Raw genomic sequence first — 16,317 nt, 5'->3', positions numbered from 1 at the left:
TGCGTCCCCCACAATCTGCATTTTAACGACATCTAGTGTCGGAATTCCAATCACTAGTTGATTGCTATATCAATAAATTAACAAAATACCGCTTCCCGCTAATTACGGTACAAACTGTCCATGTCAAATCTAAATCAAAGACAAAAGAGCCAAGAGAAAAAAGATCTTCAACTCTTGACTTAGAATTCACAGTTGACATAACCAACTTAAAATACTTGTCAACCTGTATTCTTTAAATATGTAGTATAATTACCATCTCAATCGAATATAGCACTTAAATCCAAGGCGCTTAAAGTCTACACATCTAATGATGTTATACTTCATGAATTTGCGTCAAGAACAGTCTTTGAAAATCGAATACATAATGATTTCCCAGAAACTCTCGTGTTTTACAATGCTTATCTTCATCTAGTTCATATTCATATTATGCCTCGTCTTTATTGATTTTATTGATACTTGGTTCTGTTAACTTATGTTCTTTTAATAAAAAGTCGATCGTTTTGTATTCTTTATGGTAGTGATTATTAATTTGCTTATTATTAAAAGCTTTGGAGGTAAAAAGTCGTAAGTGTGTAAGAAAGTCCAAGTCGCATATGATATGTCTACCGAGCATTGTTGAAAAACGGAAGTTGGTTTTGTGAGAATTGTTTAATAAATTTGTTTTAAGCATGTGAATAAACCTATTAGTCGATAACTACTAAAAATCAATATATTTTCATCAAAAATGTGAGAGCATAATGTTAATTTAAGATGTAGATTGCGCTTTGCATTTTGTGAATTGCTTTTATGTGTATAATTTGAGATCGTTTTTTGTGTAACTTTACCATAACTCCGATCACAAGTAAATCGTCTTTAGTATAACATGGTACTTTTCATAATAACCATTAGTTCATAATTCTATCGAACCTGAATGAAGATTGTTTAAGTAGCCGACACAGAAATAATAAACATTCACAGCCACGGATCAAGCGGCACATTCAATCAGAAATATCGTGTAATAAGCTTGTCAAGCCACAATAACTAATAGCTTCAAACACAATACAAATCATGGACGTGGAAATCATATCTCGGCCAATAAACAATTCTGACAAATTTATCTAAACATCCCGTCTTAGAACATGAAGCTTACAGTAGATTTTAAGTCGTAGGTTTAAGAACCAAAGTTTACTGAGTAAAATTTTTTAATGCTGAAGTTGGTGGGATAAAGTTGATTTTAATTTTCATGGTTACTGTTTTGATAATAAAATTCATGGTTAAAGTTTACAGTAGGTATTTACTTTACATGAGTAATGGTAGCTTATTTGATACTAGCGACCCGACCCGTCCCGTACGCGTAGTAACACAAGTTTAATTTTTATCTACACTTAAACCTTAAGAGTCACTCAGTTGATAAACCTTCCTAAATAATCACACAGTTGATAGGTCAAAACGGCATGAAAATTTATAGATATACCAACAAATGAAGAAGCTGCCGAAACTGTAATAGAGCTTAAAGCTCAAAGAGCTATCCTTGTGGTTTCTAAATCTATTTGGAACTCTAACTTAGTTATTAAAAAAAATTGCTCCAAGACGCTTCACTTAATATTCATACTTAACTGCTACATTTCTAAAATAAATAATACCTATACGTTCTACAAAAAATTCGAAAACAACAAATCCCATCCCATCATTCTCCCTGAAAAAATTAAAAACTTTAATACGGGTCATCGTTCCCCGCTCCCCGCGCACGCCAATAATTAACGTAAATCCACAGCTGGTGCAGGTTGTAGTTAGTTGTAGTAGGTAGTTGTACAGTGGTGGTGAGTTCAACTGATCAGTACCTGCGTCCGCGCCTTCAGCAATGCCGTTTGAGAAGCGTGAAATCGGCCGCCACGTCTTTAGGCGGCTCATGACTCAAATCTGACACCTTGGAATGTTGTTTACAGTAAATACGGACCGAATATTAAGGAGCGGTGGTATGAAGGTATCATGCCAAAATTTCAGTTTGATTTTCGATCTTGTAACTGTATGTAAAGTCTACCGTTGAGTCTGATTGCCACACGACTATTTCCAAGAATGATGTATGACTATATGAATATGATGTATGAATAACCCAGCTATTTAGCGAATTTAGTTTCCCGCGGGACATGTTTTCAAAAGCCAAGGTCTCTACTATTACCTACATAAGATGAACCAGCGATCACGAGTGACTAATATTACCTACCTATCTACTAAGTTAATCCATAAAATGACCTTAATGTTAGTATGAATCACGGATATCGCGATAGTTTAAATTCGATTAAGTACAATACTTAAATTGCGTGTTTTTATTGATGTAGGCTAGAAACTAGTGCTTTAACATCCTCTCGAACTATAAAAGTTATCAGACCCATTCGCTATTTATCGGTATTAAATTTCAAATTTATATCTGTACGTTTGATAATTTTATCTCATCACGCGAAGTCCTATAAAATCTAAAACCCTAACCCTGGGCCACCCATCTGTGGACTATAAATAAATCGGTTAAATATAATTTATAACGTTTTTGTACAATCCTAAAATACGATGTATCAAAGTCCTCGCTGCTGCTTTTAGCGTATCTTCGACTCGGAATGGTTAGATAACACTTCGCGTAAGGTTCTGAGCACACGGAGAGTAAGCGTAAGAGGCGAGCGGAGAGTGAGAGACGCGTAAACGTAGAGTTGTGGGCGCCAAGCGTCGCATAGGTAAGTAGGTAAGTGTAATCGTTTTATGACTGAACTTTCTTCAGTGTGTTTTGTTACGCTAACGCTACGACCGCTGTTACCATAATGAGTATAATGATTAATGACGTTGACGACAGGCCTTGTAGTTAATATTACTATTGCTGACGCTCCGTGGCGAACGATACATATCACTTTAGCGTCAATACGGAAGAGCACGTATGCACTCTTGGCTAGACGGCCATTTACCCAATCGCTGACACTACATCGACAGCCGAACTACTGCCGCAGACAGGGTATACCCGTATATGTATTTTCAGTGACAGTACGTCGACAGGCGGAGCACTTTCAGCGAAAGGGTTGATCTACTACGACTACGCTTCATGTGCGGATTTATTTGAGCTTGTAAGCACATATGTGCTCAAAGTTCTTTCATTTGAGGCGCGTAAATACGTTTACGCGTCTCTTACGCTCCGTGTGCTGAGGGCCTAAACCTTAGGACTCTTGAACACTTATAACACTTGATACCAATAACACTCATCGAAGAGAATGAATCACGGTGAGATTAGTGCATTAAAAACGCATTAACACTTCAAAATGATATTTGGCATGGTCAGATATGCTGGTGACACCAATTATAGATATTTTTGACAAGGTGACGAATTTATTTGTTTGGGGCAAAAGGTTTTACTTTAATGATACCTGCTAAATGGATCGAAGTATACGTGAGAAAAAAAAACAACTAAGTACCAACATCGGCTCAGTTATATTAGGAGATTTGAATGTTTCATATATTAAAAAAAGCATGTAAATACAAAAACTATACTATGGAATTTAATCGTTTAGGTACAGCATGTATGTCTATTAAAAATGTCTCATGTATAAAAAGTACAAGGTATTACTTATTGAAATAATAATCGAAACACGTCTAGCGTGCTCTGACGTGTTAAATATAAGTAAATAATATTTTTAAAATATACATAAGTATAATCATAATAGAATGGCGGAAAAATGTAAAACGTGTCTCTCACGACCACTCTGTAAACAGTGATACGCATATGAAGAAGAGATAATCATAATTATGTATAAAAATTATCAATATGACTGTGATGACTCCTTATATGACCGTTCGCGCAAATAACTGCATTAACATAAATATTATAAATCCTTTGAGAAGCCGTAATCGTCTTACGTCCTGTCAGGTAGCGTGACCAATCAATGTGTCAAACAGACGCTGCTATAATGAGGCCGAGGATTACGGACTCCGATATCAGGGTTTAAGAAACTACGGACAGTTTGTAAGGACGACGATTATCAGTTTATTATTTTTTGGATTTCAATGGCCGAGTCCACACAGGGCGAACAGCGTCAAGAGGCAATTTCCTGGCGCGCTATTAGCCGGGTCCACCACACAGAGCGAGGCACGTCGCGACTCACGAGGCATTGAGGCTCGTGATATGTAGACGTCCCTTGGCCGAGGCAGTGCGTGCGTTTTGCTCGGTTGAGCAAAGCAACCTGCCTCGGCCGAGGCGCGTGTACATTGGACGTTTGCCGCGCGAGTAAATTGCCTCGCAACGTGCCTCGCTCTGTGTGGACCTGGCTAATGATGATGAGGCAGGTTGCAGGCTGAGAAAAACAGCCACAGTCTACTTGGGCTGTTCTGTGTGGCTCGCTCTGTGTGGTCCCGGCTATTCGTCACCTACTAATAAACAAATTTTTTTTTTCCTTCAAAAACTTTCTTTATTATTAGAAAGAAATACATACTACAAATTATACCATTAAAATTATACTAGACTTAAAACTAAACCTATCTAAAAAATAAAAATACCTAAAAGCCTAAGCCCTGGCTTCTCGGCAAGGTGCCCATCACGCAGGCAGCATTCCCGCGCTGTATTGCAATAGCAATTCTTTGCGCGAGAAAGCTGTCGGCGCGAGGGTCACCTGTTGCCTCCCTTAACCGCTTCCCCAACTCCCTGAGAAGTCCACGCGCTCCTTTACCCCACGATCCGAGTGTCTCGACGCCAAATGCTACGAACTATGAATAAATAATTAAAAGATTCTTTTGCCGATACGTATTAACAATAGAAAACATTTTCGCTGAGTAAAGCAAATATGTATGTATGTATGTATAAACTCTTTATTGTACAAAACACAAAACACAAATATGACACAGGATAGACAGTACAAAGGCGAACTTATCCCTTTAAGGGATTTCTTCCAGCTAACCTTTGAGTAGGTGAAATGTGATGAAGAATGGTAGACAAATATAGCACTTAGTACAACAGTTTATAGGAAAGCCCATAAAAATATAAAAGAGACTAAAACAAAAAATAATAAAATAAAATTGGAATAAAAGGTACATCAAATATAAAGAATATATAACAATATATGTTTTAGAAAAAATTCGTACCGTCTAGGATAACTGTATGTCCTACTTACTACGAGTCACTGCGAGTGTCAACACTGACTTATTCACAGACGTCAGTCAGTGGATTACTTACTTTCTATACTTCTCATCAGCACCAACGAGATCCATGAAAGTATGTTAGATAAGGCAAATATATGAAGTGGGTAAATAAGCGCTACAGGCATACCCATTAAATTCATTTTTCCCTCACTAGCTCGGAAACACGTGTTTTGTCCTTTAATACCAGCGGGTAAAAACGCATTTTATCCACTAGTGGATAAAGTAATTTGACCTTGAATATAATCATTTTTTCTGCTTTAAAATTGATAAAAGTGAGTGAATCTAGTGATCACGATGATTTACCACCTGTGGAACTACTGAAAGCAGTGATAAACGCGCTTTTTGCGTTGTACTTTCCTCGCTATAGTGAGGGGAAAAGTTTTGTGTTACACTCGGGTGCAAATGTATTTTACTTCTCGTGTGTTAAAAAACTCGCAAGTTCAGGATTCTATTCTCGAACCACTCGCTTCGCTCGTGGTTCAACTATAGAATCCTTTCACTTGCTCGTTTTTCAATTCCACACTCGGCGTTAAAATACAACTTTGCACCCTTGTATAACAAATAACTATTGTACGAATCCTGACCATTCTACATAAAACCCTATTAAAGCGCTTTGAAATGAGCCAATATCTGTAACCTAATCCCTTTTTGGTTACAAAATATTACCTATCTAAGTTATTTATCTGAATTCACTTTAAAATTATGTCTCCGAACCAAGTGTGGGATAATAGTGGCTACTGCAATTAACTCACCAGAACGACAACAATTAGAAAGTAACATTTTCATAAATGGTAGTTATACTTCCTATTAAGTAGTATTTGTTCACTATTATTACCTGTAACTGTTACCCAAAAATACTTCTTTAACGTTTAAACGCTTATCTTGCGCGATGCGTCATCGTGAACTCTGTCGGAATGCATAAAAGTTGATATTACATTATAGTCGCGCGCGTCATTTGACGTCATTGGCGGTCATAGGGTTAAAAGGCGACTTTCCATTATAACTGAGCTTGAATTATGTTTCTTTTCTTAAACCTTTAGTGTTACCATATATTTCCATTAGACTTAATCCCCAAGTTTACTTAGACACCACATAAATTTGATTTCGTAATACTCATTATGTTACGTGGCCTAGTAAGGAGGACATAATTGATTTAGAAATTGGATGCTCCATATTTTTGAACTATACTCGTATGTACAGTTTGAGGATACATAAATCGTTTTCCATAATAGCTCGGCTTTAAATGGCGCTACAATATGACTCTTACGGCTCAGCCACGACATTGGTCTAAGCGCGACAGCGGTGAGCGGCGGCCATACATTGGAGCGAGACACAGCGATTGGACTTTTCATTCGCACGTATGGCTGCTGCTCACCGCTATCGCGCTTAGACCTATGTCGTGGCTGGGCCGTTAGTACCTTTTTAATGTTCGCCCTCTAATGAATCAGAAAGTTGTCAAATATGTTCCTAAGTGTATTTCTGTGTCTAACGTTCCAACATTCTGACAATATGCATATTATAATTATAATTATTTCAAGTCGTGGCTTTGCGCGACTTTATTAACATTGAAAAAAGTTATCCGCAATAAACTCTCGCACCTGTATCTTCGCAAAACTATAGTTAAGCCAAAGTTAAACGTATGCGGAGAAGAGCCCTATTCGGACTTCAGATTACTTTTATGATTTGACATTACTTCCAGATCTCACACGCACAAATACAATACACGAACAATTGGTAGTAAAAAATATAAAAGTCGCGAAAAAGTGTCTTGGTGTCTCCTATAAAATATATCGCTCGCGCTTTATTCCACTAACGCCGTGTCTTGCGTGGGCGACCGTCGCCGTCGCGTCTCATCGCATCGTCTACTTCCATATCGATAGGGTTTGATTTCGTATGCGTCGCATCGCCGTCGCGCGACCGTCGCCCACGCAAGCCACGGCGTAACAAATGGGATGCGTCCGAGGTGCACCGCCGTGTAGGTTTTGTAATTTAATTTTACAAGTATTCTAATACTACTTATATTTAATTAGTATCGATGTATTCTAAGTTTGCCCGGGTCCCTGGGACGCTTGCCGCTTTTCTTCCGCTGTATGACTAATTGACTAGGCTCAACCGTTGGGCAAGAAAATTGGCCGTGTTATATCAAAGAAAGAAAGTTTTACTTCGAATGGGCCTCCATCGCAGTTGTAAGCCGACAAGCCGACACTAGCCGAGCCTGACAGTTCTCGTAAATCAATTTCCCTCCATTGTAAGATTATTACGAGTTCTCAACCTGACACAAATATTATATCGTTTAAGCCTTTCACTAAATATGTTTTTATTGCCAAATTAGGAAGAAAGTGCTATTTTAATAAAATCTCTAACAGACACTGATTTTAATATCAGATAATGTATTAGATCTTGATTAATTGATAATACAGTTATGGATTTCATCATTCGGGCAATTCGGGACAGATATCCGATCCATATCGTATCTATATATAATATTTTACGTTACTAAACGTTACGTTTACGTTAACAAACATTGTTCGAATCAGGCATTCTGTCATGTCATTTTTATTAAAAATTTCTCTTATTCAAACTTGACACTGTGACGGATGTGTCATTTTAGGGTTCCTTTAGGGCACAATAACATGTTTAAGGCCTACTTGCACCAACCACTTAACTCAGGGTTAGTGAGCTGTCATCTGTCAAATTCCATATAAAATGGTGGGTTAACCCCCTATTTTCGTTGGTGCAAGTAGCCCTAAGTGCATTCGTAATTCTGAGCAAAAACTGCAGATATTACAAGCATAATATTGCATTGAACATAAGCCTTAAATTATATTTATCAAGAGTCATTTCAGCTTATCAAATTGACTGATAAACCAACCACCATAACTTAGCGCTTGACAGCAATGACAGCTAAATGTATTCTTGACAACTCAATGTGGTTTCTGTCGATTTTAGAAGTATACTTCTAAAATCTTCTTTGTGCAGATTTATTTTGCTACCACTGAAACATTTGAGTTGTAATTTCGCCATCGTTTGGACACAGATAGTTCAGAATGTAAAATGTTGATTTGAGACCGTAAATAAAATGTTTTAAGTAAAACGAATCTCATAAACAAGATATAGAAACGCAACTATATGGGCACAAATCAAATGTTTTTTAACAAATATTTTGATTTGTGTTTTTTTTAAGTAGTCACACTATATATCACAATATATGACATCTTATTTTGATTTTTAAGATATAATAATTGTGTATTTTCAGCAATTTTCAGGACTTTAGACAGAGTATAGGATAACAATGATTAGCAAGCCTAAATCTCATATCTAATCGATATAATAATAATTAAATAAAAATAAATAACAATCACATTAAAAATATAACGCCGAGGAACCGAACAGAACATATATTATAGATTCGGTCCAAAGCGTAAATAAGGCGGACATAGTTTAGACATGTTTAGACATGTCTGACTGCTAATGTTTCCCGGAATCTTAATTGAAAGCTGAATGATGTGTGGAAATGTAACACGTTTACTTTGTGAATTCTTACAATGAAACATTCCGATTGAAATTATCTCGGATCAGTCTGTAGATGCAAACTTTTTAAAATGAAATATTCGAGCTTTAGTGATTTGGAAGTAGGATACGAGTATAAACTAGTATATTCGTTGCACTGGTTTGTACCTAAAAGATAGTGTACACGCTAGCAAACAAGAATTTTCTTCCTGGATTTATATCTACCTACAAGTTTTCTTGATATGTAAAAGCTATTGGTATATATGTATGCAATGACACGCGGCTGATAACAGTAATAAATCAACTCAAAACTGCATTTTATAGTTTCAAATTGCACTTTACGATCGAATAACAAAAGGCTATCAATACAATTGAATCAATTGATATACACTTAGAGGCGGGAATAAAGCCCCTTGATTGTTGCTATGTTGCTGTATCAGTTACGATTCGTAATGATGTCAATTCCTGGTTCTAATTATAATTACTGTTTAGACTGCTTCTAGGATTTCCGCCATGTTTGGTCTAGACAATGCATTCCATAATATGCCTATTTAAACATGTTGGCGCCATGTTATAAATAATTCTAATATGTCACGCACAGCAATAAATATTGCAGTTTCACTAAAAATACTACTTTTCTTTCTGTTCATAAAATAATTCATGATAAACGACGATCAAATATAAATTGAACTCATCTAAAGAAGTTTTAGGTATAATTTAAAAATTAAAAGAAAATAATTTTATATCAGGGAAACCTAAGAAGAAAGTCTCGTTTCAATTTGTGATTTTTAATATGCTATGCAAATTGTATTTCATGTGATTTTTAATTTCAGCCATTTTTAACCCCCAACGCAAAAACGACGGGGTGTTATAAGTTTGACGTGTCTGTCTGTATGTTTGTCTGTTTGTCTGTCTGTCTGTCTGTCTGTCTGTGCGTGTGTCTGTCTGTGGCATCGTAGCTCCCGAAGGGATGAATATGTTTATATTTCTTTTTTTTGTTTGAAAGCTGAGTTAGTCGGGATGCTTACTATGTCCGTGCCATGTTTTACTATGTACGGGGTTTTTTCAAAATTTTAATTATTCATATTTGTTCGAACAAAATGCGAACTCAGGTCAACTCAGCATATATATTCTTCAAAATTCAGTTTCATCTTAATATTGACTCAATTTCTCAATGTTTAAAGAGACAGGTCTCAAAGGGTTCCGTGGCGGGACTGGCGGGCCAATATTTGGTAAAACTTTTGGGCAAACAATTGGATACCAAATAGTATAGGACATCCCGACGCCTCCCGACATCGAAGATCCATTTCCTGTTTGTCTAAGATAAGGGATGATGTTCAAACATGTTGAGGAATGTCCAACATGGGGTTTGGACACCGTTCACGCGGATAATTTGAACAATTTCTTTTTTTTTTAAGTATTTGTCTATTTTGAGATGGAAGTAGGTTTGGGGTTCGGGGACTTGTGATGTTTGTTATTTTTAAAGTCTTGCTAGAACATCTAAATACTTTGGCAAGATTAGTACCTACGTAATTTTTGAACTATTTATGTCAAAATATAAATATGTCATTGTTCTAAATTTATTTTTAACAAGCAGAAACGTCTGCTAACGATTCTAAACATTTTTATATTAAAGGAAAAAATGGAAAAATTTACGCTTCCGGCGGGACTTGAACCCGCATCATTTGCAATCCGTGCAAGGCTCTTAACCAATTGAGCTACGGAAGCCGCGCCGGACATCGCAAATCTTTCCATGCCTTTCCTTATGTACACACGTCTTGGGGTGACGTCTAGCGCAATCTACCGACAGACTATTACATCTTGTAACGGCACTGGAGTCTCAAGTTATATTGAGAATTCACCAGTAACAATGTGCTAACCCATACTAAATTTATTTCGTTAATCGTTAGCAGACGTTTCTGCTTGTTAAAAATAAATTTAGTATGGGTTAGCACATTGTTACTGGTGAATTCTCAATATAACTTGAGACTCCAGTGCCGTTACAAGATGTAATAGTCTGTCGGTAGATGGCGCTAGACGTCACCCCAAGACGTGTGTACATAAGGAAAGGCATGGAAAGATTTGCGATGTCCGGCGCGGTTTCCGTAGCTCAATTGGTTAAGAGCCTTGCACGGATTGCAAATGATGCGGGTTCAAGTCCCGCCGGAAGCGTAAATTTTCAATTTTTCCTTTAATATAAAAATGTTTAGAATCGTTAGCAGACGTTTCTGCTTGTTAAAAATAAATTTAGTATGGAGTTAGCACATTGTTACTGGTGAATTCTCAATATAACTTGAGACTCCAGTGCCGTTACAAGATGTAATAGTCTGTCGGTAGATGGCGCTAGACGTCACCCCAAGACGTGTGTACATAAGGAAAGGCATGGAAAGATTTGCGATGTCCGGCGCGGCTTCCGTAGCTCAATTGGTTAAGAGCCTTGCACGGATTGCAAATGATGCGGGTTCAAGTCCCGCCGGAAGCGTAAATTTTTCCATTTTTTCCTTTAATATAAAAATGTCATTGTTCTATTTGAGGATTATTTTTGTCAGAGGAGTTAGGTATTTTTGTATGGTTTTAATAGTAATTAATCATTTGCACTTTATCTCAGATATGTAAGTATGTAAAATCAAACTCACACTCATACGAAATAAGTAAATAGGTGTTATAAAATGAATGATATCAATTATCTAACTCATGTTAATAATTGTTTACATATATGATTATTGTAATATTTTATTGTACTTATACAATGAACTATTTCATCAATATTGAGATGCAAACATTAGTACATAATGATGATATGTATGTATGTGTACACGGTAATAAAAAAAAGAAACAAATTTTCAGAAATAATTATAAGATCAGAAAGTTCCTGATTGATTTAGAGACTGAAGATTCAATAATATAATAGGTGCCTTACATCTAATCTGAAATATAACTAAAGATAAATACAGTCATAAACACAATATCAAATATAATTTTTATAAAGAACCAGGTGATCCAATAAAGATTTAAGATATAATCTTATATCGCTGAAAAGCCTGGGTTTTACCTTAAAGTAGGTACACGCAGAAAGTATTTATTGATCAGATACATCTGAATAATCAAGCGGTTATCAAGAATAACATGTAAATATTTGTAATAAATATTAATACATGATTTTGAAATAACATTATATGGCACCAATATACGTAGAGTCGAGTAAAATAACAAAATATGTATAGATTATTAATATACCTGTGGTGATATGTGGAGCTTTCATAGTTCATACTTTCTTATATATATTTGTTATTTATTTATAAATTAGCTAACTTTTACACGGAATAAATATAAATCGAAAAGTACATACTTAGTAGGTACATTACGATACAAGTGCGGAAAAAGGAAGTTCGAAATAAGTGGCGATAAATTGAAACATGACCGAAGGAAGTGTTTTAAATCGACACGAACAACGAACGAATTTCCTTTTCGCACGTGTATCGTACGCTGTTTTGTAGTGTATTTGGTCCTCTAAAGTTTCGACCTGACAAGAAATAGACTACTTTGCGCACAAGTGCGGGAAAAAACATCACATGTACTGAAATACATGTATTTATTTCGTGGGTGTGTCTGAGTAGATAATCGCATACCAAAAAAGATTAAATAAAATAATAATCATCAATAAAATTGCGTCTAGCTAGTCGCGTCATTTTTATCGCAATTTATTAATAACAATAAAAATAGGTATATTTATTATTGCGGAAAAAACCTTTTTCAATGAGGAAACATCATAAATATTCTTATATTGCTCATTTGATAATTTTGATGATTGTAAAGTTAAAAAAACAGGCCAAGAGCGTGTCGGGCCACGCTCAGTGTAGGGTTCCGTAGTTTTCCGTATTTTTCTCAAAAACTACTCAACCTATCAAGTTCAAAATAATTTTCCTAGAAAGTATTTATAAAGTTCTACTTTTGTGATTTTTTCATATTTTTTTAAACATATGGTTCAAAAGTTAGAGGGGGGGGACACACTTTTGTTTTCCTTTAGGAGCGATTATTTCCGAAAATATTAATATTATTAAAAAACTATTTCAGTAAACCCTTATTCATTTTTAAATACCTATCCAACAATATATCACACATTGGGGGTTGGGGTTAGAGTGAAAAAAAAAAATCAGTCTCCACTTTACATGTAGGGGGGTACCCTACCAAAACATTTTTTTCCACTTTTTATTTTACCACTTTATCGGCATGATTGATATACATAGTGGTACCAAATTTCAGCTTTCTAGTGCTAACGGTCACTGAGATTATCCGCGGACGGACGGACGGACAGACAGACATGGCGAAACTATAAGGGTTGTTGACTACGGAACCCTAAAAAGTACCTACATCGCTATTAGATTGGCTTAAATTGTCAAACGGTGTACATTATATTTAACTGTATTTTGCATTTTAATGAATTTTACTTTATGACAAGCAGAAACATATCGTCACTACTTTTAAAAAATCTCGTATCTCACGCTGCTCCTCAAAGTTAAAACGCAGTAAGTCTATATGCATTCCATACATACTTACTACAATTTTCTTTTCATTGACAGACGAAGATACAAGTTTTTTTAAAAGTAGTGACGATATGGTTAGTGCATCGTAGATAACAGGTGAAATTCCAATGTGACTTGCAACTGTTGCCGTTAAGTATAATGTTCTTACGGTAGATGTCGCTACGGGTCCCATTGATCTAAGATCTAGATCGATTTTTCGCCTCCGAAAATCCCCTTATATCAAAGTTATCGGAATCGTTAGAGCCGTTTCCAAGATCCCCGAAAATAAAGAAATATAATACACAACAATTTAATATAATACATATAAGATAGTAAAAAAAATAATAACATTTATATAATGCATTTTGCAAAACTTTGTATTTAGGTCAGACTTTATAAGCTGTTATATTATATCTGACATGGCAACCGGTATTTCTCAGACTATACCTAATACAACTCATTAATCAGCCGCTATATAGCTAAAATCAACATAACACAACTTTATGGGCGTTCTCGTCTGTTACGAAATCAATTTTTCCGCCAATACCGTTTGTTTATGCAAATTTTATGCATAAGATGGTCGAACCATGTTCATAGATACAAGGTTTCATAATATTACTACTAGACAGATAATTTGTTAGAAGAGCTATGAATCGTACTCGATATTGCGTAGGTAATTTGTATAAATAAATATTTTGTGATTAAAAAACAGCATTAGGTTTGTTAATCGATTTAGCTCATTTATTATCAGGGGTATGTCTATAGATGATCTACATAACTATCTATCTGTTGGTCGACTCATGTGTCATAAATTCATAATGTCAAATTACAAAGGTATGTACATACGTATATTTAAAGGAAAATTGTGGAAATTTTGATATAATATTCGCAGCTATATTGTATTAAAACGAACGACTCTCATAACTTGCTAATCTTATACTGACCCTGGTAGCGTTACCCATGACCACGAAGCATGAATTTAATTCAAAGTTTTTCGCCAGAGAAAATTTTACGCCATATAAACATAAGAAAAATAACTGATGCATTATCAATATAAGGTATTAAAAAATTAGTCACGGATATTTTTACGGATGATAGTACTCCGTTCCTGGAGTATATTAATGTAGGTATGAAACATCATAGATTATGTAATGTTTTTTTGCTGAAAACTAGGAAATAAATTTGCTACGTTAAAACACCCTGTTAGTGTAATCATTTAATGAAAACTCATTGAACAGGTTTTAGTATCTCTTAACTGTAACTGACCAGTTTTTCCGCTGAAGCATAATGACATCTAATACATACATACAATTATTGACATGAGTGACATGACAGTAAGTGATAAACGTCTTGTCAGGTTAAATGTACAGTGATTATTTTTAGATCAAAATTACAATAACTTTTTTGTTCGGTAAATGAAACCAAAAAAATCATATGAAAAGTTTTTTTACTTTCCAGTAGAAGTTAATTGTTTTAATGTTAATGAACGTCCCTTAAAATATCCGTGACTAATTTATGTTAACAACACCTTATATAAATAAACAAATAAACACCAAATAACTTAGTTTTTCTGTAATTACAGCCGGTCGGTAGAAGTGTCGATTACTAGCTATTAGTCGTAAATCGGTTAATCGTCAGTGTGACGAATGCTCCGATTTCAGATTGTAGGAATAAAATGTTGACCTTTGGGAAACATTCTCGCGTTTACTATAGTTGGACGGTGTTATGGAATAGCGAACTAAGCGCCAAAATCCGAAAAAAAAGTTATGAATGCAGTTCGGATATAAATGTGATAATCTATAGTATTGACTATTTCTTTGTTGAAAAATCATGCTTACAGCCTTATTTTAAGGGGTAGAATCAAGCGACACGTTAAAATTTGTATGGTCCTGTGTACTAAGTCGTTACGTAAAAACGAATTGAACGCCAAATTTACTTTTACAAATTATAATAAGCGTATATTCTAAATCGCAAAATCGAGTTAAACGCCATAAAAATGTTATTAATTCGTTTTGGTTTAAAGTTTTGATGATTTATAAACGCAATATCGATTTAACCGCCCTAATAGTGTCGTTTAATTCGTTGTTACATATTTGAAATTGCAGGATATTTCGCTTAATGAGAACTAAGTATCAAGAGGTTTTGTTATATCATAATATCTTATGTGTGTAATCCTGGCTAGTACTAATGAATTATTATTAGTTACAATGCCAATTTTGCCATTTATGCTGATTTTTTTGACATTTAATTAAAAAAGTTGATTGGAGAACAAAACTAAATTGTTAGACGGATTAGTCCTAATCATTGTGGAGGAAAACATTGTTGTTGATTTATTTACAATAGCACTATTTACTCAACTATATGAAATTTTATTTTATTCCAGTATTCACTTTACCTCTAACAATTTGAATTAAAGAATCAAGCGACAAAATATGTCTCATAGTACGCTACGACGAAATAAATTAACCTCATCCCAGTATTAGTTCAATAAAGAATCAAGCGGAAAAACGTTAATAACTTCGAAACTTGAATAGGTATGGTGTTATTTTTTTATCTATTTAAATTATGAACACTTTTATAGGTTCAATGTCAAAATTAACTTTTTTACTCTATAAATGAACTTACAACAACTGATTCAAATTTCAAATCTTTCTAGCTCATTTTCTCGATTTCAACTAACTGTCGCTTGATCGCTTATTCCATAACACTGTCCAGTTATAGTTTCTATGATTTCTCAGGTTTATTTACCGTAATAAATGCGGAAAAGGGACGTTTATAAGTTTGTGCCTGAAAAATATTACGTCATTTTTACTAACTGTGGTTATCTCATGTCTTTTTAATATTTCAAAAACTTGTAGGGTACATTTACACGGTGCGTGATGCAAGCGTTTTAGTTACATTGCGCATTATTGTAATGTAATGAAACTCGCATGCGAGTTCTCGTACTGTGTAATGGAACTAATGGACCTTTAGAATCATGAGGACTGTTGCTTCTACCAGAAATGTCCGAAAGAGTCCGAGGGGTGTTCTTAAATGTCCTAAATTGCTTACAACAGGTACCAAAGGTACCAAAGTCTGGCATAAAATCAATAGCGCCTGATGCTGAGAAGTAAAAACCGTTTTTGCGAAATCACAT

General features: G+C 35.1%; 1 protein-coding gene across 3 annotated transcripts in view; it reads right to left on the bottom strand.

Moving 5' to 3' along the window:
- Positions 1 to 16,317, bottom strand: part of LOC125234004 — a 315,889-nt gene that overhangs the window by 28,705 nt on the left and 270,867 nt on the right. The gene's annotated exons all lie outside the window — the stretch shown is intronic.

This window comes from Leguminivora glycinivorella, chromosome 15 (genome assembly GCF_023078275.1).
Source record: "Leguminivora glycinivorella isolate SPB_JAAS2020 chromosome 15, LegGlyc_1.1, whole genome shotgun sequence".
In the NCBI taxonomy this organism is placed as follows: domain Eukaryota; kingdom Metazoa; phylum Arthropoda; class Insecta; order Lepidoptera; family Tortricidae; genus Leguminivora; species Leguminivora glycinivorella.
This window is presented reverse-complemented; position numbering and strand designations above follow the sequence as displayed.